We start from the raw sequence: 27,899 nt of genomic DNA on the forward strand, positions 1-27,899 counted from the left end.
ACCCTCCCTCCGTCCCTCACACACACACACACTGGCGCTCTCTTAGGTTGCTTTTGTTTTTATTGTATTATTCTCTTGTGCAACAGGGGGCGGGAGAAACTAAGGGTGGCCTTGATTTTTCTCTTTAGCATTTTAAACACACACAGAGTGTTTGGGTGGGGGAGAGAGAGAGAGAGAGAGAGAGAGAGAGAGAGAGAGAGCTGATCCTTGGTCCTGTGAGTTGCTACCTCTACATGCCTGAGCTAGCAGACAAAGCAAGCACGGATGAAGTTGGTATGGTTACCCCGGGGCATGCCATTTCCTCCTTGGGTCAGAGGAATCACAGAGACTCCCCTGCCCCCTGTCCGCTACTGAGCTGAAAATCTGCCTCTGGGATTTAACCTGCTGCTCCTGAATTTCCTCCGCTCCTGCCTGTCTCACTCTGCTTCTTCCTCCCACCTTCCCCCGCTCTTCAACACCCCCTGGACCAGAGCTGGATTCTGATGGAACTGCCAAGATGTTCATGTCCAGAATCCTGGATTTTCAGAAGACAAGATATGCCAGGTAAAGCCAAGTGGTTGTGTTCTAATTCCTGTAGCTGAACCATTTTGCATTGTGTTTTGAAACCCTCCAGGATCCCTCCCAACCTCTGCCCTTCCCTATAGGAAGCAGGGAGTGAATTCCAGGGTGGTACTTGCAGGACAGAGTGAATTAAGCTGACAGTGGGCCTTGAAAGATGCGGCGCTCCTCAGAGCATAGGGCACCTGCAGGGCTGACACCCTTCCTTTGTTTTCCTGGTATAACAAAAATCCTTTGCACTTTCATAGCACCTCTGCAGACCTGAATGAATTCAGGCTCACAACATCCCAGGGAGGTAAGTATTACTAATCCCATTTCATTAATGGAAAAACTCAGGTAAATGTGGCCCCTGATTTTGGGGTGTTTCAATATTTGGGTGTTCTTCTTGGAACACTTTGACCCAGGGTCATCCTTTGGAGTTGTGGGTGCTCAGCACCAAGGAGCAATCAGCTCCCCACAAGTGGTGGTAACTTGTTTTAATGGCTCAGGTGTGTTGGGATACATTACAGTGGCACCTGCTTAAGAGGATACCTGATGAATGGACAGTCCTGGTCAAGGGATGCATATTCTGTGCATCCAACCACAATACAATGAAACTCAGGGCATCACGCATGTTCAAGAAAGATGAATTCAGACTGGACTAGGTGCAGAGAAGGGGTACTAGGATGTTCAGGAGACTAGAGAGCCTATCTTTCAAGAGGAGACAAAGAATTTGGCTTGTTGAGCCTTGCAAAACGAAGGCTTGTTCTCTCAGAATACATTCAGGAGGAAAACACCAGGCAGGGAGAAAAGCTATTTAAGTTAAAGGACAATGTTGGCATAAGAACAAATGGGTACAAACTGGCCACGAATACACCAAGATTGGAAATGAGCAGGTTTCTAACCATCAGAGTGAGATCCTTGTACAGCCTTCCACTAGGAGTGGTGAGAGCAAGGAACCTAACTACTTTTAAGGTGGAGCAGGATATCTTTTTGAACAGGACAATATGATGGGGATGCCTGTGCTAGCAGCGGATGGGACGCAGTGACTCAGGAGATCCCTTCCAGGCCCATGTCCTACATTCCTATGTAAACTGCAACAGAAAATTATTGTCATGCATCTTAGACAGAGGAAATGCAATGTACACCTGAATTGTGCATTCTAGGCCTGAAGGTAGGCTTAGTGAGTCAAATGGAAAGTATAATACTTTATACAGTATCATCTGTAGCCAGACATAACGTAATGTTGCAGTGAAAAGGCTCTATGAAACGGTGTTTGAAAACAGAATTTCTGTAGTGAATTCAGTGCTGGGGAAAGGCGTGAAACAGATGGTAGCCCATTAAGCTGAATGCTTTATGCACAGGACAGGGACACTACAGGCAAGAGCAGCACAAGGTGCCCTGCACACAGCTCCTTAGGCTGTGTGTCTTAGCCCTGACCTGGACGAAGCACCTGAGAGTACAGTTCAGTCTCTGTATCTCTTCAGTCCTTAGCCTCTCTCCCAGCTGCTAATGCCAATTCCTGTGGTGGGGGTGGTTTCTGTGAGGTGGAGAAAAAGCTGCTGAGTTGACAAATTCCAAATGGTTATCAGATTTCTATTGAAAAGCGGCTTTCCTAGTCCGTTTGTCTTAGGAACCGAGTTTGAAGCGGATATACACAAATCCTGAGCGAAGACTCTCTTCTCATCCTTCAGATGCCTATTTAAATACCATGTGTTCCCACTGACGGCCCTTCTGCAATTGTACTGTTCTCCCTATTTACGTGTGGGAAAATGGGTGAGTTACAGGGCGATTGTGGGTAATGCTTTGTAACCTTGTCCAGTACAGATCCTATTTTAATAACCAAGAGAATACAGAAGGTTTTTTTTACAAAGTGCAATAGGAAAGTGATCAGATCAATTAATTGATGTAAATTTTCTGGACACAGAACCAAAGTAATATTTCGGAAGCCACTGGAGCGAGCCCTCTTTAGAAAGTCCCTCTGTCCAGTTAGAGAAACTGATCTGCTAGATGTAACTGAATGCATTTTTTGTGCAACAAGTGTTGCATGTTGACTAGGTTGCTAAGAGCCCATTGTTAGGACTGGAATAGTGGGGGATGTGAGAAGAATGCGGCTTGCTCACTGAAAATAGGTGCAAGGCTCCTCTCTGTCTTCTCTTTGTCTTCTCTGGGAAACAGAGACTGGATTTAGGAGCTGAGGAATCAGCCCAAATGAGCAGCATTGTACTTTTTTGCATGTTAAGATGAAGCTTCTCCCACATATAACCTAAGGACCGAGCGTTTGTTTTTCAAAGTCTTTTAGCTGAAGTCTTTTGATAGTTCTTCATGGAGCACAAATGATTAAAATATATCACAGTGACTAGCTGAGTACTAGAACTGGGCAGTGCCGTGCTGAGCAGGAGACCTGAGTTTGATTGCCCGGCTTGGCAAGATCTGGAAGGGCTGGGGACCAAAAAAGGAAAGCCTTGTACTTCAGAGATTTCAGGGTAGTGACCGCGCTCAGTATATATTGACTGGTGTTGAAAGGGATTTCTTCAGCCATCGCTCCTTGGCTGGGAGTTGGAATCTGAGTTGGGGGATTTATGGAGAAGGGGGTTTAAAGTGCAAAAAGGGCCAAATTATACCTCACCACCATGTGTATCTCAGTGGGAGGAGAGTGACCTCATGGAGTTTCCTTGAATTTCCCCCACAGGGTGATCATGGAGGAAGCAAGAGATGCAGCTTCCCAGTCCCAGGAAAGGGAACTGCTCCTTCCTCAGAGGGCCAGCCCCTCTGCAGCTCCTTTCTCCCCCTCCCCCGCCTTGCAGCATGGCTCCGGTTGGTGCTATTCTGCCCTAGGACTGGCTACCCACGTGTGCAGACATGGAGGCTGAGTTACTAGTGCTTCAAGCAGCTACCCATTGTTCATGGGAGAAAGATGCCATGGAGAGCATCTGCTCCCTTGTACATCTTGTTCCTTCTGCTGCATGGTTTGGGGGATGGGAAGCGCATGCTAAGGAATCCGGATCCACTGGGTTCTGCTGCCTTGTCCTTGTATAAGCAACGGGCAGGATGGGACCCAAAGAGTGACTGGTGGGGATCCTTTGAACACCCTTGCTCTGCCAGACCCACACATTATAAAGGAGATCATATCTTCCCACACACATGTAGTTCATAAGCTTCAGCTGCCATATCAAGATAACAGGGGAAATGCCATGTTTTCCTTTTCCACCATCAACAGGTATACACAGTTTCAGGCTGTGCACCAGAGAGGAGCATTATGAAACAGAGAGGGAAGTTTCCCAAGAACTTGAGAGTGAAGCCATCAGGGAGATGCGCTTGCTGTGCATTTGAATTGGAAGTAGAATCTCCATCTACAGCTTAGCAGAGATGAAGCCCAAGGAGGAATGGAGTCAGATGTCCATGACCTAGAAAGTGACACCAGGCTGGTTCCCTTTGTTGGGCCCTTGGACTTCTTCCCCATAATCTTTTCTGCACCAGGCATGACAGGTGTGGTGCCAGGCTTCTCCGGCAGCTTTCCCTGTTCACCAGCCAAATGCCTTGGCTGTAAGCAGCCAGAGCCTGACACCTTGTGTGATTAGATGGGAGCTGGGTTTGAAGCATGGTTAAGATAAACCATGCGCAGCTGGATGGGAAGCATCTTGTAGTGGCACATGGAAGCTCAGCACAGGGAATTACCCTTAACGGCCAGATTCTGCCACCCGTAAAGGATTGGAAAACAAGTCTTATAGTGAAAAACTCGAGCAGCTCAATCTGTTTGGCTTAACAAAGAGAGGTTAAGGGGTGACCTGGTCACAGTCTATAAGTATCTACACAGAGAACAGAAATTTGATAATGGGCTCTTCAATCTAGCAGACAAAGATCCAATGGCTGGAAGCTAAAGCTGGATACATTTAGACTAGAAATAAGGTGCCATTTTTTTTAACCGTGAGGGTAATTAACAGTTGGAACAGTTTAGCAAGGGGTATGGTGGATTTTCCATCACTGGTCGTTTTAAACTCCAGATTACATGTTTTTTTTTAAAAGATATGCTTTAGTTCAAACTGGAATTAACTCCGGGAAGTCTGATAGCCTCTGTTGATGATCACAGTGGTCCCTTCAGACTTGATAATCTATTAATCTTATTCCATATGCAAACCCATTGATTGCAAAAGGACCATTCCTGAAGTAAGACACCACTTACTCAGCACAAGTAACGGGGGCAGAATTGGGTACTATGGTAGGGAGAAGAAGCCAAGAGTACCAGTCACAAGGTCTGTGCCAGGACCAGTACACATGGGAGTGATGGGCAACTCAGTGGCATATCTGACTCAGGAAGGTGGGCATGTATTTTAGAAATAGGTGCAGATATAGCCTGGCCTCTCAGAAAGGCATCAGATGCATCTTGATACAACTTGGAGGAGGGTGGGAAACTTTCACTCTTGTGGAGTTGATTGGCCCCGGAAAATAGCATAAATTCTTGATCTCATAAGAAGAATTTGGAACGGATTCTTTTTTGGTTTCTTTTTTTTTTTTCTGATTCAAGAGAACCAAGGAAGGAAGAGATTAATGTCAACTGGTCATCAATAAGTGCCCTGGAAAAATAGCCAATTGAAAGAACTTAAGCAATGAGAATTATATGAAAGAAAGCGATCAATGTGGGTGTGTTTTATGAACTGTCGGATAAGGCAGGAGAATGTTCCCTGCTCGGGGGCCAAGAATGTTGCCCAAGATTCATCCAGGGTTGGCTCACTTCTAAATGTTAAATGACTTCAGAAAGAGAGGGAGAAAGAAATTGAAGAAAGTATGTATCAGCAGTGAAGAAGAAACTGAATTTGATTCCATTCCATGAGCAAGAAAGCCCTTTATTCTCTGGTAGTGTATTCAGCTAGATCATTTGTATAAACAGGCCCCTTAGATAGTGTCTTCTGCTTTATTCAAATTTTCCACAAGAGCTTCCCTTTGGCACTAGCATGTCAGGCCCCCGGACAATCTGACTAGAGGGCTCCCAAGGAAGGCTGAGTACTGTAGATTGAAAATGGCTCTCACAATATAATGGAAAACCAGCTTCAGTTTGAGACACTGCTCGTGGCCCTGTGTGTGTGAAAGAGAAAGAGAGAGAGAGGGAATGGGGGCCGCAAAAGCATCTCAACTGTAAAAACTTCCCCTCTGTCATTTGTAACTTGGTGCTGCTCTGTAGTGCGTAACATCCGTCTTTGAGAACAATCAGCTTCTGCACAAGGGGCCTAATTCAGCCATGACGTAAATGTCAGTGTCAGTTACACCTTAGGTGAAAGCAGATCAGATTCCAACTGCTTTATCTTACCACCTCCACTGAGCTGCTTTTTTCTGCTACGACCCCAGTCTGACACCTCGACATATCAATTACACTTGTTTTGCACACCTGCTGAATGGCAAATAAGTGCAAGTTACACTTCTTTGCCATTGGCACTTGTTTCCCCAACTCACTTACACTCAATGTGTAATTTACCCCTCCGGCCACATCACTTCTGCACTTGACCCAGAGGCTCCCATGGATATTGCACCTACTTCTTACACTGAGTTTGAGTGAGGTCCAAAGCCTTTGTTATTATTTATGAATGTTGTTGCCGATTTTCAGTAAAATATGGATTCTTTTTACATAGCTGGGCCAAGGACAAGTCCTGGCTCCCCTCCCTTTGGGCACACAAAAGCACTTTCTTTCCTTTGATAATCAAGAAACAGAATGTAAAGGAAACACGATAAAAAGCAACTTGAGTGCGGACTCTTTCAACAGATCTAGAGCACGGGTACGTAGGGGGAAGTGCATGCTGCGGATGGGCAGAATCATAGTAATTACCTGACACAGGTTCAAGATTTAATTTATTCAGGTAAAAGGCCCCAGATTTTATTCCGTTTGTCTGTTCTTGCCCTGGGCAGGTAAGCACAGAATAACAATGAAAACAAAAGATGCAATGAAAGATGCCAATTAAATTTCCCAACAAGGAAACTATATTTGGAAGCAGGGGTGCTGGAACAATATGTATAGTGGGAGTGCTGAGAGCCGTTGAACCAAACTGTAAACCCTCTATATAATGGAAACCACTTCAAGCCAGGGGGTGCGGCAGCACCCCTAGTTCCAGCACCAATGTTTGGAGATGAATCCTTTATATATTTAAGGGCCAAAATCTGCCCCCAGATATCCACTGATCCATTGACTTCACTAGGAATTGTGTAAAATGTATCCAAGCACGGAACTTGAACGTAGTTGGAATCTGCTTCCTAGCCAGTAAATGCACAGATCCAAGTACAGTGCACAATGACAAAGAGGTACAGAGATGGGTCAGAGACGTACATGGATTCCATACAATAGGACGAAAAGAGAAAGGATGGTTCAGGCAGCACATGGGTAAATTTCTCCTTTAGATTGCTTTGTTCAAATCCAGCCCAGCTTGGTGATGACTGAAAGTCCTTGTCATCCAGTGAAATGAGTTTCATGGGTTTCTGGCTCATTCCTGCTGGGTAGGTGCACACATCACAAACATCACCATTGTAATTGTCATCATGTAACATCAGGATGGGATGTGGAGAATGAGTTATCCTCAGCTCTCCAGAAGTAATCCCTCTAGGTCAGTGGTGAGGTACCTTGGGAGCTCTCTTTGGGTATCTTGCATTACCACTGCCCAAGTGTAATGGAGGCCCTCAACCTTAGAGCACCCCCTGGAGGCCCAGTGCAGCACCACCATTGTGTCTCAGCCAGTTTCTCTGAGGGAGGATTTTAGTAAGTCCATGGAGGCTTGTCTATTGAACAGCACTCCAGCAGGGGTCTAGTTTTATTCAATCTGAAAAGCCAGAGCCTCACACACATGGAACTGCTCCCCAGCATCTCTAGCTGAAGGAAGGCGGGGGGGCTGAGTCAACCCTTATCATGTCCAAGTGAGGCCTTCATAACCCGGAACCCTTTTCTAGAATCAAGGGCCTCTTGTCATTAACTGGGGGAGGGTCTTTCCTCCAGGGTCCAGGTCCCCATGGAGGTCAAACCTCAGGACAGAATATAATTCCTCTTTTTCCAGGCCTTCTGCTGTTGCCTGGTGAAGTATTTCATGGGAGCCAGGTTTCTCTGAGATGCAGCATTCATCGTCCCTTCCTTTCAGAAACTCTCCCACCAGGAGCATTCTTTCTTTGTTTCCTTTGCCTGTGGGCCCCGCTCACCAGATTCCCCTGAGAAGCCTTCTCCGTATGTTCTGGGGACTGTTCCTCTTCCCAGCAGCCTCTGTTTCTCTAGTGTAGGCCTCCCTGTGCAAAGCTTCCATTTATCTTGCCTAGGTGCGTCTCTGCCTAATTACCTGCCTCCCAGCAGCTCAAAGAGTGAGCACATTGAGTGTAAGTGAGTAGGTAAAACTGAGCTGCCTCATTCCTCCTTGTGGAGCCAGTCAGAGGTAGGCTGGGTCCCTGGCCCGCTCAGAGGGCCAGCTATTCTCAGGCTCGATGGTATGTCTGATCTAGGAAAAATAGAGGCTATCAGTTCCCAGCATATCTATACCACACCTTTCACCAACACTAAAAGAAGAGACCCAAAACCCCCATAATTAGCACAGTAAGACCAGAAATGATGCGGAAATGAAGTATGAGGTTAAGCGAGATCCAAAACATGGAGAGAACAGTGCTGCTTGTCCTACATTTGGAGTACCTTTCTTTGTCGATCCGTGGTGGAACAACTGCTCTGCAATCAGTCATTCATTTTGCTTGAACTGCAGGGGGTCTGGAAAGTTTTGCCCCAGGCTGCCTAGCAAATAAATCTTGATATGTCTGAGTATGTGAGGTTGGCTTACACCTGCTCAGACATGCCCTCCGAGGGACCACAGGTGCCTTGCACAGCTGTTTTCTTTTTTCCCCCTTAACCCATGTTGGACAAAACTATGGCAGTGAAATGCTTTAAAAATTGATGTGGTCCATCGCACCGAGTACAGAGCTGCTCAAAAGATTAATGACATCACAGATAAGTGCTTATTTGAGCCAGGCTTGTGTCCCCGCCTTCCCTTCCCAGGGCGAGATTCTGCCTCTATGTGGACCCTAAGCAATCCCACTGAAATCAATGGGGCTACTTGCAGAGTAAGGTGCTGTAAGAGGCTGGGCTGTTCCTTTAAGGACATGCGACCAGGGAGCCAAACAGCCCTGTTGCATTAGCAGATCCAGGTGGGAAAGGATCAGATGATCCCTACAAAGGGCTCAGAGTGAGAGGGCTCAGCTGGAGGAAAGCTGCAGGAGGGATGATGGCTCCTGGAACTGGTCCTGGAGCAGAGAGCGATATAGAGTGCAAGGCCTCTGGGCCCCTGCAGCCTGGGTTGGGGACAGGGGTAGCTTTGTTTTGTGTTATTTTGTGAGCTTTCCTTTGAATTAATAAACCATGTCCCCAGGGAAGGCCTCAAAGAGACTTGGATGTGGCATTAGCTCATCCTGGGCTGCGGAGACAAGCTGGCACCCAGCAGCCTCTAGGCAGTAGTTTGTGTGAGTGGCAGAAGTGTGAAATGGCCCATAGCAACAAACCCCTGATGAAAGCAGAGAGCAGTCTGGTCTCACTGAGTAAGCAGCTCTAGCAGAGTTCATTTGTGCCTCAATTTTGGCGCAAGAGCAAACAAAGTATCATCTTAATATACAATGCATCCTCTCTGGGGAGTATGTCCTGTCCTGGCAGGGGGATGGACTCAAGCCTCCAACAGGTCCCTTCTGTCTCTAGCAGCAGTCTTGGCCCCATTGGTGCTGTACAGTCCCCATGTAACTACCCTGCACTGACTGATAAAATGCACAAGAAATTACAAAACTGTTGACCAATGGGGGATGTCCATGAGTGCACAAGACAGAACTTTCCCAGGAGTCACTAGACTATGAAACTGAGCCCTGAAAGAGAGAAGAATGCACGCAGGCCTCACTGCTCTTACAGCTAAATGTAAAACTTGTTTTCCTGACTTGGCATGTACCCATGGTACAACACTTTCAATAATTTCAACACACACACACACAAGGAAACAAACTAAAATCCATGAACTAAATACTTCTACAGACAGGAAAGAGAGAAAGGGTGTTATTTTTGTTTGGAATTCTTGCAAGGTGTTCAGCTACAACAGTAAAAGGGGTGTCATACAAGGACCTAGATGGCTAGATAACAAGGCGATCAGAGTCTGAGTGACCACAGGGAACGTGATACAACAAACAAATGGTGCAACTCAGAGTTTGTGTTTCACCAGAGCGAAGTGGAACTTGAAGCTTAAAATTTTCACGTTCTGTTCAAAATCTAGACCCTGCTATTTCTGAATGTGACACAATGTGAGTCCCCCTGATAAAGAAATTGGCATACTCCTCATCAGTTTGCAGAAGTTAATTAGCAGAGATAGGCCAGAACCACACCTCAGATCCAAGCATCCAAATGTCAGGAAAGCTTGGATCCAGATCTACATCCAGCTCCAAAATTCGCTGCTCAGGATCATCTCTGGAAATTAAAGGATTTTAGGCTTGGACTGACAGAAAGGATCAGATGGAGAAATGAGATTTAAATAATTATCTTCATTCTTGACTGGCTACACTGCACTGCCCATCTTTAATAAAGAATGTTAGCTGAGAAAACGTAATATTAGAGATGGTCAAACGGTTACCAACAACATGCATTAAAAGCACAGCTAGTGAGTAGTTTGCAAACCAGTCGCGATCTTCAAATGTTTTTGTTGTTCATAAATATTCACTGAATAATCTGGATATCTTATTATTATTTATATTGCAGTAGCATCTAGAAACCCCAGCTGAGATCAGGGCCCCATTGCCCAAGAAGCTATGCATATGTATAAGGAGAGGCAGTCTCTACTCAAAAAACTTATTATTTGTACTAGAGAGTAGAAGTGACTTGCCCAAGGTTGGATAGTATATCAGCAGCAGCGCTGGGACTAGAACCAAGGTTACCTGACTGCTAGGCCAAGGCCTTACGACCACACTGCTTCCCACAAAGTGTTTGTCTCAACTATACACCAAAGCAGCCTGGAGCATCTGACAGCTCAAGAGAATAGCATGTACTTATTCAGGGGCTTTGAAATAGATGCCGTGCCCGGGGATGCTTTGCAGAGTTTTGTGGATCCGTTAACAGCCTGGACTGAGAGTGTTAAACAGGGCAAGATGTCTGTTATACCCTTTATTGAGGTGATGGGCCAGATTCTCTGGTCCAGAAGGGCTGTGCTCTCTGGATAAACATAACAGTGAGTAGCAGCGGTGTATTAACGCCTAGGCCAACAAGGCCTAGGCCTAGGATGGCAAATTTGCAGGGGTGGCAAATTTATAATAGCAGCCAGAGGCTGCTTCCCCCGGCGCTGATTCGCGCCCTCTGCCCCCGGCCCTGCCCCAACTCCACCCCTTCCCCGCCCCCTCCGTGCCCCTATTGATCCCCTTCCCCAAATCCCCACCCCGGCCCTGCCTCCTCTCCTGAGCGTGCCGCGTTACCCCCTCTTTCCCCCTCCTTCGCGAAGCTGTTTCGCGCACAAGCACTGGGAGGGAGCGGGGAAAAGCAGGACCCGGTGGCGTGCTCAGGGGAGGAGGCGGAGGCGGAGCAGAGGTGGGCTGGGGTTGGGGGCAATTATTTCAGGGCCTAGGGGCGGCAAAATCTTCAGTCCACCACTGGTGAGTAGAGGTATGTTCGGACCATCTTTGTAGTCCCTATATCCTGTGGCTAGCTCAGACTAGTCCCTGATATGAGAGCAGTGCAAAGACTGTTTTAACTTATTGCCAGTACCCCAGGACTCCAAGGAGCCAATCCAGCAGCCATTGTTGGTGTACAGGGGTGCTCCAGCCATATCCTGTCATGTCCTTCATGCCAGAAACTCCATTAGGCTGGCACTTTGCCATGTAGGGATTCTCTTCGCATTAGCGTAGCCAGCTCAGAGGGCTGCCAGAGAGGCACATACTAAACAGAGTAATGGTCAGTATTTCTCACAGAAATAATATGACCTTCATTTCTAGTATCCGGGCACATAGTATTGTATCTGCTCCCTGACTGGTTGGCCGAAATATTTTAAACACGCAAATATCAACTAATACATGTTGGGGGCATTCTTGCTAAAATTTGCAAAACACTTGGGATTTGCAAGCATTTTTGCAAATCAGCCCCCATTTGTCAGAAAGCCCACAAACAGCGACGGAAATGAGCAGCAATTTAATCTCCAAACATGTTCAGTCATCCATGGCTTTAAAAAATGATTTGCTATTATCCCAGTATCAGGAACGGCCATGTAAGAGTTTGAGTTACCACAGAAATAAATGTGATAAAATGTGCTAGAAAAAATATATATCTACAGATATGGCGGGGATCTTCAAAGGCACGTTACTTGGCAGATAGGTATTAGCTCTTGTACTTTAGAGGGTGTAGGCGCCGACTCCGTGGGTGATCCGGGGCTGGAGCACCCACGGGGAAAAATTAGTGGGTGCTCAGCACCCACCGGCACCAGTCAAAAGCGTGTCTCTCTCACCAACAGAAGCTGGTCCAATAAAAGGTATTACCACACCCACCCTTTTTCTGTAATGTGAATAGCCTCCCTCCAAAACTGGCAGAGGTGCTCGGAGGAGGGGGCAGAGAGGAGCAAGCAGTGGGCAGGCAGGGGAAAGGGCAGAGAGGGGGTGGGGCCTCAGGAGGGGGCAGAGTGGATTTGGGGCCTCGGGCGGGCACCCACTGGCAAAACCCACTCACTAAATCCCAGCCTTCTATATATGGATTTGGATGTGTGTACATTGTATGCGTAGGATTGCCAACTTTCTAGTCGCACAAAACTGAACACCCTACCCCTGCTCCTTCCCTGAAGGGGCTCCCCCCCCACGCTCACTATATTCCCCCTCCCTTGGTGGCTTGCTCTACCCCACCCTCACTTACTTTTACTGGGCTGGGGCAGAGGGCTGGGGTGCGGGAGGGGGTGAGGCCTCTTACTAGGAGTGCGAGCTCCAGGGTGGGGCTAGAAATGGGGGGTTCACGGTGTGGGAGGGGGCTCCAGGCTGGGGTAGGGACTTGGGGTGTGGAAGGGGGTGAGGGCTCCTGCTAGGGGTGGGGCTGGGAATGAGGGATTTGGGGCGCAGGAGGGGGCTCCAGGCTGGGGGGTGGGGCCAAGGGATTTGGAGTGCAGGAGGGGGCTGCTGGTTGAGGCAGGGGGTTGGGGTGTGGGAGGGGGTGAGGGCTCTGGGCTGCAGGTGCTGGCTCTGGGGTGGGGCTGGGTATGAGGGGTTCAGGGTGTATGTGGGGGCTCTGGGCTGGGGCATTTGGTTGGGGTGCAGGGTGGGTGAGGGCTCTGGGCTGGGGCTGGGATGAGGGGTTTGGGGTGAAAGAGGGGGCTCCAGGTTTGGGAGGGGCTCAGGGCTGGGGCAGGGGGTTGGGGCTCGGGGTTGGGCTGCGGGCTTACCTCGGGTGATTCCCGGTGACGGTGCAGCGGGGGTGAGGGGCACTAAGGCAGGCTGCCTGCATCCCCCACATCCGAGGCTGGGAGCAGGGCTGTGTCTCCGAGGGGGGGGGGCACGGACAGGGGTAAGGGGGCCGAGGCCACAGCTGGGGGTGGGCGTGGGGTGAGGAGCGGTGCCCCGGGTAGGGGCCGGTAGCCAGGATCCCACGTGTGGGGCCAAGAGCAGAGCCCCGGCGGTGGGGCCAGCAGCCGTGGTCCCAGGAACAGATCCCCGGGAGCGAAGGCATGGTTGCAGGGTTGGGGCAAGAGCAGGGCCCCAGGGTCAGTGGCCAGGACCCGAGCCCCACTCCCCCCAGGTGAGGTGAGGGGTTGGGGAGCTGAGGGCCGGGAGCAGGGCATAGGTGGGGGAAGCACTCCCTGCACCCCTAATTCCCACACCTATTCTGGCACCGTGCTGTGTCCCCCCTGGAAGCAGCCAACAACCAGCAGGTCTGGGTCCTAGGCAGGGTGGGGGGCAGGGGGAGGAGGCTCCACGTGCCCCTCTCACCCGCAGAGTTGGGTCCCTCCCCCCCGCTCCCATTGGCCAGGAATTGGGAATGGGGAGCCAGTGCTCAGGGTGGGGGCAACGTGTGGAGACCCATGGCCCCCCTACCTAGGACCCAGACCTGCTGGCCGCTTTTGGGGCGCAGTGTGGCGCCAGCCAGGACAGGTAGGGACTAGCCTGCCTTAGCGCTGCAGCACTGCCGACCGGACTTTTAATGGTTGATCGGAGCCACCAGGGTCCCTTTTCGACCGGGTGTTCTGGTCAAAACTCGGACACCTGGTCACCCTATGTATGTGATGCGTGTATATGTGTGTATGTATTGTTGCTCCCTGGGCCTGAGCAGTTAGCCGTTACTCAGGGCCTTGCAGGGTTGTTTCTGTTAGGGAGAAAAATCAGTAATGTGGGTCAGGTGTAGTCTTGGTTTATGATTTTGTTTATTTACAAAGAATGTACACAAAGTCCTATTTCCCTGCACACAGTCAAAACAAACAACAGCAGGCAGCTTCCTTACTCAGAAATCCCCTTGGGTGCCACTTCAGCAAGCTCTGTGCCCAAGAAGTGCTGTCTCTCTGCTTCCTTTCCTGGTCACACTCATGCCACTCCTCCAGGCTTTCTCTCTGACAGACATCACCTAAAACGAATCACTCCATTTAGTCTGAGTCACCATACGGCCTAGTCCTCGGGCAGTAGACCCCTGCTGTTTTTATTCTTGAACTGCGTCTGTTGAGCCTGAAAGAGTGTTTGTCTTTGGACCCAAGACTCACCATCCTGTTTCTTTGCATCTTTTTGCATTGATATACATTGTGTGTGTTATTGTGCTATTGTTGGAATCCCACTGTGCTAGGCTGTGTATAAACACATGAAAATACACGGCCCCAGCCCTGAAACATATGCCATCTAGGAAGACAGGTGATCTAGATAACGAGCCTTTTGTGTTTCCATTTTTCGGACTCACTCTGCTCCCTCCAGAATGTTGCCAGTCCCTTTTGTTACATTAAAACAGCACAGAGAGAGAATGCTTTGTTCTCTCACCCGCATCTTCCCAACACACACCCACTCTGCTCTTGTCCAGGATGCTTCCATCTGAAATGCATGCTGCAATCAGTCCAAAAGCTGAAAGTGGCAAGTTGGTAGCAGGTTGAATTCCACCGAGGAGAAACGGATTGTAAAACCAAGAGCAGATTTAGAGTCTTTTTTCCTCCCAGCATGGAGGGCAAAGGAGGACGGAAGTTGTATTTAAAGTGTAGGACACACAAGGCTGAACTTTCCGAACCTGAATTACCATATGTGCACGTAGGAGCTGGGAAAGGAGCCCACAGATGCAGAGAAGCGGGCGCTGAGTACAACACGTACAGATATGAAGGCATGTGTGGGTGTTTTTGCAGATGGCAGTACTAGATGGGGTTAGGATTATAGTTTCCATTTGTAAGTTTCAGTGGGAAAGCTTTCCCTGCAGCCTGGTAAGAAGGCAAACCAGGTATTTTAGAATTTTTATAGTACAGTCATTTGGTTTGGGCAAAACATGTTATTGTTACTGCAGAGCTTGGGATTTTGTTGCTGGGACTCCCACGTGTTGGCACAGGACCCATGGTCTTGATCATTGCTTAGGCGAGAGCTGGGGAAGAAGGGGTTGACTTGCTGTAAACAGGGGAGACTGGAAGGTCAGGAGGGGCAGACACGTAGGGTTGCCAACATATTTAAAAAATAAGGGACTGTTTTCTTAGCACCCCTGCCCCATCCTCCTCCCAATATTATCATCATCATCATCATCATCATCATTCTTATTAATAATAATACTAAACAGTACTCACCTACCCTACATACCCAGGGTGTTTCTTGCTGCTTTTTGCAGCACTCAGCAACTCCAAATCTTGTTGTACAGAGATGAAACAATAAGGGACGTCCCTTGTAATAAGGCCAGAGAGGGACTTCCTGGCACTGGTGATATCATCTGTCAGAGGCCATTGCTTTTCTATCTCTTGCTTCGTAATGAGATGCTGTCACTGAGCTGATCAGGGCTGGATTTATTTGCCAATTCCATGATGATTTCTGGAGTGAGTGTGACGGATGATTGTCAGAGAAGAGGCTAAAGAATAATCCTCTTTAGTGGTTCGGAAGAACCGACAGGGCTGCTGGGTGTTGGCCGGGGGAGGGGCAGTCAGTACCAGTTTGCTCTGTCTGAAAGATCAAGGAATGAAATTAAAGATGGGCCAAAATTGGAGAATCTGGATGTTCCCCACAAGTTTAAAGTGGTTGCCTTTGGGGTCTTTGCCAAACGGCAGCTCACCTGCTGCCCACTCATGTGATTTTTCCAAACCTCTCTTCCCCACCATGTTGTGGTGTTCAGTAATCACTCCCAGCCGAGGAGTCAGACAGAGGCTTGTTACTTTCAGTGTCTGAGTTCGAACTGATCACTGTTGCTTAACATGAGCCTCTGTGTAACATAACAACCGGTTGCAACTAGCTTTCGCCAGAGCCTTTTAAGGGTACAGTTCCCCACATACATGACAGATACCACAAAAATACATGGAGCAGCAATTCTCCTCCTACCCAGGCCCACAGCTGAGCACCTACACCAAAGTCATTGCTAGTGTGAAGGGCAGCAACGCCATTTAAATCACTGGAGTTACACTAGGGCTCAGATTGGCCCCAAAAGCATCATGCATTCATACAGAGAGACACCAGACACATTCAAAAGCCAGCATCCCAATACACAGAGGCACTGGTCAGCACTCGTGCATATGGGCAGATGGAGAGTACACCTGCTGACACCCATCTCTCCTTTTAGAGAGTGCTGGTGTTTTCTCACAGCCACCCCTGAGCTCAGTCTGGGGCTTGTCTACACGACAGGTGCACTAGTTAGCAGGTTCACCCCCACCCCCACCCCCCGCATGTAGTAGGGGCAGTACTTGACTATGTTCCCCCGCACAGGGCTAGAGCCTTGGACAGCACAAAGTTTTATCAAGGGCACAGTTAGGTCCTGTCCAAACTACAGAATGGTTGTAAATAGGTCAGGGGCCTGCTGTGCTGTAAGCAGATCCCCTGGCTTCATCTATTTGTAATGTAAATATGGCCTGGGACCATGCCCTCATCCCCCTGGGCTGGCTGAGTGTCTAAGCACTGCAATTATTCCTGTTTTAGCAAAGAGCTGAGAATTCCCAAGGGGTGGGTTTCCCCAACAACTCCTTCCATTTGACAGATGTTTGCATATCCACATCGTGTTTTTTCCAGTAGACTCCCCTATTTCAGTCTCCAGCAAGTGGTTACCTGTAGCTTTGTGTCATGGTGACTTTTTTTGATGTGAGAGCTACAAGGAATGTGGCCTACGGCGTAACCTATGGAAAGTGTGTGGGGGAGGGATGGCTCCAGGAGTCGTACTCGTCCTGCTACTGTTAACACCTGGCATGCAAGGGGTTAAGTGCTTGAGACAGGGAATTGGTAACTTGAGGGAAGGAGCTTCATCTTTGTATGTGATGGGCTTTCAGAGACCCGTCATAAGGCCATTAGCTGAGGCCTGTCCATCAGGTTGGTGGTGTGGGATGTTCTTAGCACCTAAATCTCCATTCAGCCTGGGTGGGCACACTGTTTAACAAGACAGGCCTAAAAGTAGCTGCTAGTATGGGCCTATTTACCATATTTACCTATCATAGGTTAGGGGCTATGTAATTATATACCCCATGTATTCATTGGGAATGGAGACAAGGGATGTCTTGGTGCAACCTCTTTGACTTATTATTAATTACTAAACAGACATAGAGAGCACTGTATATGTCCATGGAACTTTAGGGAACAATGCAATGATCGGTCCCTGCTTCTAAGATGTGACAATCATGCTGATACTTTCCAGGGTTTTTGATTACCACTGGTGCAGCTTAATGCCTGACCACAAGGGGTCAGGATTTCTCAACAAGAAGCATTTGTCCTCCTGGCAAGTGCCCTGGTCTCATCTCTTGCCAAGAGATTTTTCTAGCCACCTGCAGCCTGGAAAACTGTGTGCGAGGGAGGTTTTATGAGCGCTTTGCGGGGGAGTGGCGGGGGGGGGGGGAAGACTTGTTAACTCTCACATGGCTTCCCCACAGGTGTATAATGTGCACATCCCAAGCTTTATATCACACTAATCACCTCTTAGTAGAAATAATACCTAGCTGTCATATCACACTTTTCATCAGTAGACCTCAAAGCACGTTACAAAGAAGGTCAGCATCATTACCCTCCTTTTTATTTGGGGAAACGGAGGTACAGAAATGTGAAGTGACTTGGCCACGGTCACCCAGCAGGTCAGTGCAGAGCAGTCCCCTGAGTCCCTGTCCAGTGCTCTAGCCACTGAATCACACTCCCTCCCACTGTTTGCTCTTGCTCCTCCTCATGTGTATTTAAATGGAGGTTTTGTCAGCATAAATCTGAGAAGGACACACTATATGCAATTGGGGAAGCCACGTCTGAGTGGTGCAGCTCCTCCCACACAAGTGCATATAAACCTTTACCCCACATGCCATGATGTGTTCTGTCTATGCCTCAGGGAGTGTGTGAAATCTCAGTGCTTCAGATCCATGAGCCTCAGATCATCCACCTGAGTCTTCAAGCTCCCAGATGCTCTCACACCCCACCTATCATCTAAAATCTGGTTTTAACCTGTTTTCCTCTCTACCCTGCACAAAGCGAGAGCTAGAAAGCAGCTCACAGGTCTGTATGATGCTCAGAGCATCCTCATTCTTGGATGACAGGGAGTAAAAACACACACACACAGAGAGAGAGAGGGGATGAATATGGGAAACCAGCTCTGGATTTTCCTTTGATTCTGAGGGACAAGAGTTTCTTTGTGCTGGAGTCAAGAGTTGTGTGCATGGGATTTTTTGTAGCTTGCTCTCTGGGAAATGGGGCCAGGATCAGACAGGCCTGAAGGAGGGAAATGGGAAACCCTTTGGCAGCAGTTAACAACCTGTGCATATTAATTCTGGCAAAGGCTGCCATCCTCCCATTTAGGACTGACAGCTCCACAAAGCTCAGCTAACTGTCTGCCAGAAGCAGCCACTGGAGAGAAAAAGGGGCTGGAAGCCCTCTTGTTCAGTTGCCGATGGCTCTCGTCTGTAATGGGGTGCAGCACAGGAGGAAACAGATTCTTCATGGTGACCCTGCTAACTCCCTCGCCTGGGGCAATGAGTGCATTTCACACTGAGCTTCTTCCAGATCAGAGAATCATAGAATATCAGGGTTGGAAGGGACCTCAGGAGGTCATCTAGTCCAACCCCCTGCTCAAAGCAGTACCAATCCCCAATTTTTGCCCCAGATCCCTAAATGGCCCCCTCAAGGATTTAACTCACAACTCTGGGATTAGCAGGCCAATGTTCAAACCACTGAGCTATCCCTCCCCCCAAAAATGGGGCCTTTGAGCTCTTAGCACGTCTTGAGTAGCAAGGGGTGACCGCTGTCCCCAGGTGGGCTTGAAACACCATCCTTTCGGTTAGCAGCCGAATGCGCTGATCCATTGCGCCACAGAGACATGCTCCTGCTGGAGCCTGTGTGCAGGAAATTGTACTTACTTCTTCCTTGCAGGAACAGAAGCTACCGCAGGGAATAGTGTGGGAGCCCATCCCACGACTCCCCTCCCAGCCTTTCTCAGCAGTAGTCACTGGATGGGATAGTGTAGGAGCAGGTTTGATGGGGGAGCTCAGTTACTCCAGTCCCAGCTTCCCTTAGCTGCTGTGGGGCATCTTGAGGTAACTTTCTATTTTGCCTTCTTACAATTTCTCTGTCTAGTTCCTTTATGGGATGCCATCTAACAAGGTATGACTGGCAGATTGTTAGAAGCTGGCATCAGCACTGCTGTTTGGAGTGATCTGTGAGGGGAAGAGGGCTGAGTCACTGAGATGGAGGTGTATCCATCTCCTCATTCTACAGTCTTAGGGCAGAACGCATCCCCTCCCAAACACTCCATCTCCCCTAGAACAAATAACAGCAGTTCCTCCAATCTTCTCCCAAAGTTGGCCTCCATCATGGCAGCACGGGTGAGTAGCTGGCCTATTTCCTCACATGTGCAGCACCTAAAGGTGTCTAGTCTTTCCCTTTCTCTCATCTCCATTAGGTTGGGTGTCATGCTGTCCGATAAGTATATTATCTAGTGTTTTATTGAATGTTTTAAAGGGGTATTATCAGATTGTTCAAGCCCTTAAATGTATCTTTCATTCCTTTGTCTCCATCCAGGGATGGATGGAATCATGTGTCTATACTACAATAGGATGTAAAATTGCTACTGTATTTGGATTTTGTGTTTTTTAAATAGTGAAGTATTTTTTAAAAAATCCTCACATATTATAATTTGGGATGTGACCACTTGCATGAGGTCTAACATGGTCACCAGGTATGTCAGCACACTGCATTGCTAATGCTGCAGTTTGGGGTTTGTCTAGACATAGAAATTAATCCAGAATAAGGTAGCGTGTGATTTTTTTTAAAAGCAGATTAACTATTCCTGATTAACTCCATGTGTGGATGCTCTTGTTCTGGAATAAGAGTGCCTTGTTCCCATTTAATTTAATCCATTAAATTAATTTGGAATAAGGCACTCTTATTCCAGAATAAGAGCATGTATGCATGGAGCTAATCAGGAACAGCTATTCCAGAATAACTGCCTGTGTAGACAAGTCACTAGACTTGGCAGGGCTCATGTGAAGTGTCACTAGCCCAGAGCCACCGGAATAGGGAAAGTTAATCTGGGGACTTCAGTAGGTAGATACTGTCTCTTTAAACACCATGAAAATTGGTCAGTTATTTAATAATGTAAATATATTTTCTATTTCCCTGTGTGTTTGTGCAAGCTATTGTGACGAGTTGGACCACTCGTTCAGGGTGCCTCTGGATGTGCTGGGGTCCCACTGAGCCCGCCTGTCCCACCAGCTTGGGTTTCCCTTACTCTGTGCTGCTGTGACAGGCTCTCAAGCCCTTTTCCAGCACACACACAAGTAGGGACACACCCAGCTGTAGAATCACACAGAGTCTGCGATCAGCTCTGTGTGGGAGGACTCAGCTAGGGGAATGGCCAGCACTTCTGTGCACGCACCCTCTGGAGTGTAAATCCAAAATTATATTGTCTTGCGTTGTATAGAAATCTATATAGTGCAAGCTCATGAAAGTCGCCCCTCTCCCTCAATGTGGAGGAAGATATGGACAGCTCAAGTGTAATTAGAATCTCCGGTGCCCTCTCCTAACGGGGCTGTCTGAAGACAGGTATTTCATCCAGACAGCAGCTCAGGTGTAAGGCTCTGATGGCTGTCCTTCCACTGGAACGGGCAGTGCTCCAACAGGGCAGCCCTGCAACAAATGTACTCTAGGAAATAGTAGAGGGAGGGTGTAGCGTGAAGCTCACAGAGATGATGGTAGAAATCCTGCTGGAGGCTCATTCAGCTCGTCAGACTCGAGGCAAGCTGTTGTGGGTGAGGCAGGGAGATAGGGTGGAATCAGTCTTAGATGATGGATTTTGGCCCATTTGTCAGCAGGGTCCATGAGGGAAAGCCTGGAGCAGGGAGAGCATTGAGACTGTAAGCTCTTCGGGGCAGGGATTGTCTCTCTGTTGTGTGCAGCGGCTAGTGCAGTACAGTCATGGTCTGTGATTGAGTTGCTAGGCACTACTGCAATGCAATGAATAATGATGGGATCAAAGGCAAGAGCCGGGAGATGGAGGAGACAGGATGCCGGGTGGCCATTGTTTCATTTTGTTTTCACCAGGGGGGCTAGACTGGAGGATAAAGCATGTGAATGTCTGCAGGCCCCGGCAATGGAAAGCCCAAGGGGGGAGGCTGCAGTGAGGCAGAGTATCAGCAACCTCCCCAGTTGCAGGACTCCAGGGCAGACCAAAACGTGGCTGGTGCTGACTAGGGTCCACCTGTGGTTATTGTGGCTGGGAGAAGCACCCAGCTATTACAGCCTCTCAACGTCCTCGAACAGCTGGGCTCCCATTTTGCCCCTGGTAGAAATTAAAGCTGTTCCCCCACAGGGAGTCATTCCACCACTCGCCCTCCTCTGGAGCACAGCAGGCCCAGCCATCGCAGGGGTGTGTGCATTGTCAGCAAGTGCCAAAGGCGTTGTGCACTTTGCAGGATCAAGCTCGCAGTACAAAGAGGAGCTGGGTGGGAGGATAGGGTTTGTGAGCAGTATGGAGCCTGAGGAGGACAAAGTACAGTCAGAACAGCCTATTCTCATTTGAACAGGCACATTTAGGTGCTGCATGCTCTGATCATCTAGACATCACTAATTGCACCTGGTTAGAAGGTGCTTTGCTTTGTCTGATCAATGCAACCAGCCCAGCTGCTGCTAGGAAGTCTGTTCAGAATGCCCCATGGAGCATGCACTGGAAGGCACTTGGGGAGTGGCTACTTGATTTGCTGCTGCAGAGCCCAGGAGACATCCTCTCTGTTCCTTGGGGCTTCTGGTAATGAAGCTGTAGGCATTGGTTTACATGGGGTCTGTAAGGAGAGAGAGGGACCATGACAACCCAGGAGAGAGAGGGACCATGACAGCGCATGGTTACTTTGAAACTGCAGTGAAACCAAAGCCGCCTTGGATTAGAGCGATGAATCCCCAGGGGTTGAAAGCTCAGGCTGTGGGCACTCCAATGTGTGTCAACATGTAGGCAAAGCAAACGGGAAATCAGTTACATGATCCAAACTCCAGCTTTGCAGCTCGCTAACTTTAAGCTGCAAAGAAACTCACTAGGGGGTCAGACTTTCAAAGGCACAATTTTGTGCCTGCTCAGCTCCCAAAGAGCTTTGAAAATCTGTCTGTCTCCACAATTCTCCTTTGAACACAACCTTGCAAAAGGGCTGTGGAAATACCAGCCCAGGCACAAAATCTATTGCCTCTCCTGTCCCAGGATGCTAATGGGGGGGTCTTATTTATATTGTAGGTTTGCCTGAGGCATTACAGACAAGTCATTGGCACAAAGCATTCAGTCTACAACATTCAAATTTAAAGGTACCACAGCGAGGGATGACAGTGAACAAAGGGAGTGAGAGGGGATGAGTGTGGCAAAATCTAATCGTACTCAAAAAAGGTTATCCCAGACAAATGAATATGTAGAATTTTATAAGGCTACATAAGCCCCCAATCAAATACAGGCCTACAAGATGGAGCACTCAGTGGTCAGATTCTTCTCTCAGTTACATTGGTATATGAGTCCAGAACAACTTGACTGACATTAATGGAGTTACTTTCCATTCCCATTGGTGGCCCTGAGAGCAGTGACAGGCAGTTTGACCAACTGGGAAGTTAGGTACCTGTGTTGTATTCTTTGTGGAGTTTTTGGACAGGTCTTAGTCAATAAATCTAAATCCCCATAGGGCCGTGGGCCTCTCCAGCCACATCAGCTGCTGCCCAGCTGCTATTGTTTTTTACTTATCAAATACTTTTGTGTTAAATTGGTGCTGGTGAAAGTGCTGGACTGGGAGCCCTAGAGACTGAATTCCTTGGCATGTCCACAGAACAAAGCACAGCACAGACAGCTCCATGACAACCTTCCCATCCCTGATTAAAGAAGCCACCTCTAGGCATGAGCAGACTTCCTCCAGCCCCGGCCTGTCCTGTGGCTATCAACAAGGGAGGTGGTTGGTGTTGCCTGTTCAAGTGGAATTGGACTGAGACTATCAGCTCAGCATCTAAAATCAACCTGAACACTTGGGCTAACAGCCCTGCATTTCTACATGAGGGGCTGGAGTGTGTTCAGCAGAGGCTCCATGCTTGGTCTGACTGAGCCCAAGGCTCCTGACTGCTTTGGAAGAGGTGGGTCGAGGTAGGAGGGGCTTCTTTTTAATTGGGGAGCCACGTTCCTCACCACTGCTTTGTAGGCTGGTTTGTAGATCTGGTTTTGCACAGACAGTGGCAAAAGGTGAGTTCTACATTTAAAATGAAAATAATTAAACTCCTTGGTCTCCCCCTCTATCCTCCCCCCGAAACTGCGCTCATCGGAGCGTGAGGACCATCAGTCACTACTGACGGGGAAAAATGATCTGAAATCTCTCTGCCTTCACATCAGAGCATGATGCTCACTTCAGCTATGTCTACACTTAACACAATACAGCAGCAAAGGTGCAGCGTGTCAGTGTAGACATGCACTACAGTGGTGGGAGGGATTCTGTCCCATTGCTGTGGTTAATCCACCTCCCCAGGAGGTGATAGCTAGGTTAATGGAAGAATTCTTCCGAGGACCTAGCACTGTCTACACCGGGGGTTAGGTTGGCATAGCGACATCTCTCAGGGGGATGGATTTTTCACACCCCTGAGAGACACAGCTATGCCAATGTAGGTTTTCAGTGTAGACCAGCCCCAGAGACCCCGCAGACACAACCGCCTCTTGACAGGTGCATTACCTACGCCGATGGGAGAACCCCTTCTCTTGGTGTCGATAATGTCTATGCTGATGTGCTACAGAGGCGCAACTGAAGCGCTGCTGCTGAGCTGCTGTAGTGGTTTAAGTGTAGACAAACCCAAAGGGAGGAGGAAACAAAGGCTTTGTCTACACTAGCACTTTTGTTGGCAAAACTTGTCAGTTGGGGTGTGGAAAAAAAACACACCCCGATCCACACAAGTTTCACTGACAGAAGTGCCGGTGTGGACAGCGGTATGTTGGCGGGAGATGCTCTCTCACCGACATAGCTACCGATGCTCGTTGGGGCTGGTTTAATTATGCCAGCAGGAGAGCTCTCTCCCGCCTGCACAGAGCCGCTACATAGGAGACCTTAGCTGTGTCGCTGTAAGGAGCATAGTGTAGACACAGTCAAAGATGTGAAGGCAAGAAGGAAAAGAGAGAGAGAGAGAAGTAGAAGAGATGAAAGAGGGAAATAAATACATAAAACCACAGCCCTGGCTACCTCAGGGGAGGAAGGCGGCAAAATTAAGCCATTGGCCTATTGTGAAGTTACATCTGATCTCTTGGGAGCCACTCAGATAATACAGTGAGGGATGCTTTTATCAGAACCTAGATAGACTGATCAGAGCTGAATTTCCAACAAATCCCAGCTCCCACTCCCAGGCCCTTGAGCCATCCGGTCCCCTGGCCTAGCTCCACTGTGTGTGTGTGTGTGAGGATATCCTTACATGCTGGTATTCAGTTCTGCCATTCCTGGACATTTACTTCCCTGCCCAAGTTCAAAAGGCGCACTCCCCCGTCCCAAGGGCCTGTGGGAATCGGCGTGACACATGCCCCTGAGGTCAGCCTCGCTTTTATTATTAATAATAATAACGATCATCAGAGTCGGCATGGGCGAGAGACAAAGTGAGGTTTTGTTTTTTAAAAAAAATCTCCTCGTGCGTGTTTCCAAGGAAACTGTGACATCACCGAAGAACCCTGAATGTCTGGGCCATGCAGAAAGGATTTAAAGAAAGAAAGAAAGAAAGAAAGAAAGAAAGAAAGAAAGAAAGAAAGAAAGAAAGAAAGAAAGAAAGAAAAGCACCCAGATGGGGTTTCAGTGAGGCTCTGGACAGTTACCTAGCAACTGTACAGTAAAATAATGTCCTGTTGTTGGAGAGAGATTGTTACAGGATGTTGGGAAGGAATGCGAACAAAATCCGGGCTCAGGCAGGGAATTAACAGAGCCAAAGCTCTCTTTGTTTGCTGGGGCCTGGCTCGGGGGGGTTATTAAAGCCTATTAGTGAGACTAATAAACAGGGCCAGGGAAGTTGAGTAGTAAATGCACCCATGTGTGTCCCACAAGAGTAGCCCTGACTGAACAGAATAGGCCTAAGTCTCAGTGACAGGTTAGATCCAGGTTGGTCAGTTCAGCATTGGTTTATTTTTATACAAACCAGGTCTAACCATGGCAGTGAGCCAGCTGTGTTAGACCCTGGGATTTCTTGCCTGGGTGTGAAGGGTGTCGTCTTCCTCTGGGTTTGTTCAGCACCTAGGAACTAGAATCGTAGAATTATAGGGTTAGAAAAGACCGCTAGGGTCATCTAGTCTAACCCCCTGCCAAGAAGCGGGGGGCCTTTCAGTCCTACCATTGGGCAAATAGAGAATAATAACTGGACATGGGCCTGCACTGGGTGATGCAGAACTGAGCCATTCCAGGAGGCAAGCTCCCAGGCAAGCCAGGGGAACATGCCAGCTGCTACACCCCTTAGGCAGGTGCAGCATGCTCTCCTCTCTATGGCTGGCCCACTCTGCCAGCCAGTGGAGGGGGAAAGCATAGGCCATGGCTCCAGCTTCTTCCCACCCGAGAACACCTACAGGAGCACTGCTGGGGTCCTGCTATTGTACTCAAGTGAACGTGCAAGTGAGCACTTCGTGTGGCTGTGTGTTCCTATAGTGACTGGCCCCAGCAAAGATAAATCCTGCTACTAAAGCCTGGTCTATAGTACACGGTTATTTCGGAATTAGCTGAGTTACTTCGAAATAAAACTGATTCCATCCACATGACCAAACCAGTTTTTTCGATTTAAAGGGCTCTTTAATCCAATTTCTGTACTCCACCTTGGCAAATGAAGTAGCACTAAAATCGAGATCACAGTTCCGGGTTACAGGTACTGTGGATGCAATTCGACATTATTGGCATCCGGGAGCTATCCCAGAATGCTCCCTTATGACCACTCTGGACAACACTCTCAACTCCGATGCACTAGCCAGGTAGGCAGTAAAAGCCCCGGGAACTTTTGAATTTCCTGTTTGGTCACCATCAGCACAGGTGACCATCAGCACAGTCCACCATCACAGGCGACCATGCAGAGTCCACCATCACAAGAGACCACGCAGTCCCGGATTCGCAGACGAGCTCCAGCATGGTCTGAACGGGAGGTACTGGATCTCATCGCATGTTGGGGAGACGAATCTGTTATGGTAGAACTATGTTCCAAAAAAAGAAATGCAAATACATACGCTAAAGTCTCCAGGGCCATGACGGAAAGAGGCTACTCCAGGGACACAGAGCAGTGTCGTACAAAAATCAAGGAGCTCAGGCAAGCGTACCAAAAAGCCAGGGAGGCAAACAGGCGGTCTGGGTCACAGCCCCATACATGCCACTTTTATCGTGAGCTGCATGCAATTATGGGGGGGTGATGCCACCACTACCCCACTACAGTCCATGAACACCTGCAAGGGGGGAGTAGAACGGAGCGAGGAGGATGAGTTTTTGGAGGACAAAGAGGAGGAGGAGGAGGAGGAGGAGGAGGAGGACAGTGCACAGGTGGCAAGTGGGGAATCCGTTTCCCCCCCTAGCCAGGAACTATTCTTAACGCTGGAGCCAATAGCCTTCCCCCACTCCCAAGGCAGGCTCCCGGACCATGACCCTGGAGAAGGCACTTCTGGTGAGTGAGAGCTTGATTGGAGCCACACGGTAGAGGGTGGGGGGAAACCCAGCCGCGCAGGGCTGTTCGCGTTTAGTTTAAAGGGCTCATCCCTGCTCAGAATCTCATCGGAGCCACATGGTGTGGGGCGGGGGGAGAGGAGGGTGTTGTGTGAAGTGATCATCCCAGAGAGCCCACAGGCCCTCCTTTTATATGGCAAACCCACCAGGCATTGCTTGCTATGGGAAAGGGGGCCCAGCAGTTTGAAAGCATTGAAATGAATGTGGAAGAAGCAGAACCCCACCTGCCCCTAGGGCTTACCATGGCTGCCTGCAAGCTGAATTCTGTTGCCCAGCCGCATGTGGTGGCTTACTCACACCAAAGTGGCAGGCACTTCAGTATAAGAGGCAAAATGCGACCTTGTACAGAAAGAACATGTGCTGTGTACTATGAATTGCCTGTTTCACTGAGAAAGAGTGTCCCCTTTGTTCTCTAAAATGTATCTTTTAAAATACTACCCTCCCTTTTTCTCCTCCCTCAGGTGCAAATGTTTCAACGTGGCCCCTATCTACTCAGTCCCAGAGGCTGGTCCAGATTAAAAGGCAGAAAAAATGAACTCGGGATGACATGTTCGCCAAGCTCATGCAGTGCTCCCACACTGAATGCGTTGAGGCAAACAATTGCGGAGTCGCGTAAAGCATTACATGAATATGAAGAGAGGAGGGACGCGTGCGATGAGAGCATGCAGGATGCTATGGTCAAGCTCATGGGGGAGCAAACTGACATGCTCCGCTGTATGGTGAATCTAATGCAGGAAAGGGAGCAAGACCACAGACTGCTGCTGCAGCCCCTGTATAACCACCCTCCTTCCTCCCAAAGTTCCATATCCTCTTCACCCAGATGCCCAAGGACATGGGCGGGAGGCTACGGGGACCCACACAGTCAACTCCAAAGGATTGCACAAGCAGCAGAAAGCTGGCATATCCGAAATTTTGATTTGGTTTCTGGACTTGTCCTTCCCTCCTCTTCCACCCCGCTAACCCAATACCTGCTCCCCCCACCATGTCTAGCTTTTTATTTCTCTCAATGTTTTGTGCAACAAATAATAAAGAATGGTTTTTAAACAATTGTGACTTTATTTCCTTTCATATATATAGGAGGCAGGTAACTTTAAG

General features: G+C 48.7%; 1 long non-coding RNA gene and 1 other non-coding gene across 2 annotated transcripts; one reads left to right on the top strand and one right to left on the bottom strand.

The window, feature by feature from the left end:
• LOC140917859 (uncharacterized) lies at positions 1 to 27,851 on the top strand. The gene is made up of 2 exons (XR_012161027.1): positions 1 to 543; positions 27,266 to 27,851. It is a non-coding gene; the product is annotated as an uncharacterized lncRNA (long non-coding RNA).
• On the bottom strand, positions 18,885 to 18,958 carry TRNAS-GCU (transfer RNA serine (anticodon GCU)). Its single transcript has one exon. It is a non-coding gene; the product is annotated as a tRNA-Ser (tRNA).
• Positions 27,852 to 27,899: the final 48 nt, after the last annotated feature.

The sequence above is a fragment of the Lepidochelys kempii genome, chromosome 10 (genome assembly GCF_965140265.1).
Source record: "Lepidochelys kempii isolate rLepKem1 chromosome 10, rLepKem1.hap2, whole genome shotgun sequence".
Lineage (NCBI taxonomy): Eukaryota > Metazoa > Chordata > Testudines > Cheloniidae > Lepidochelys > Lepidochelys kempii.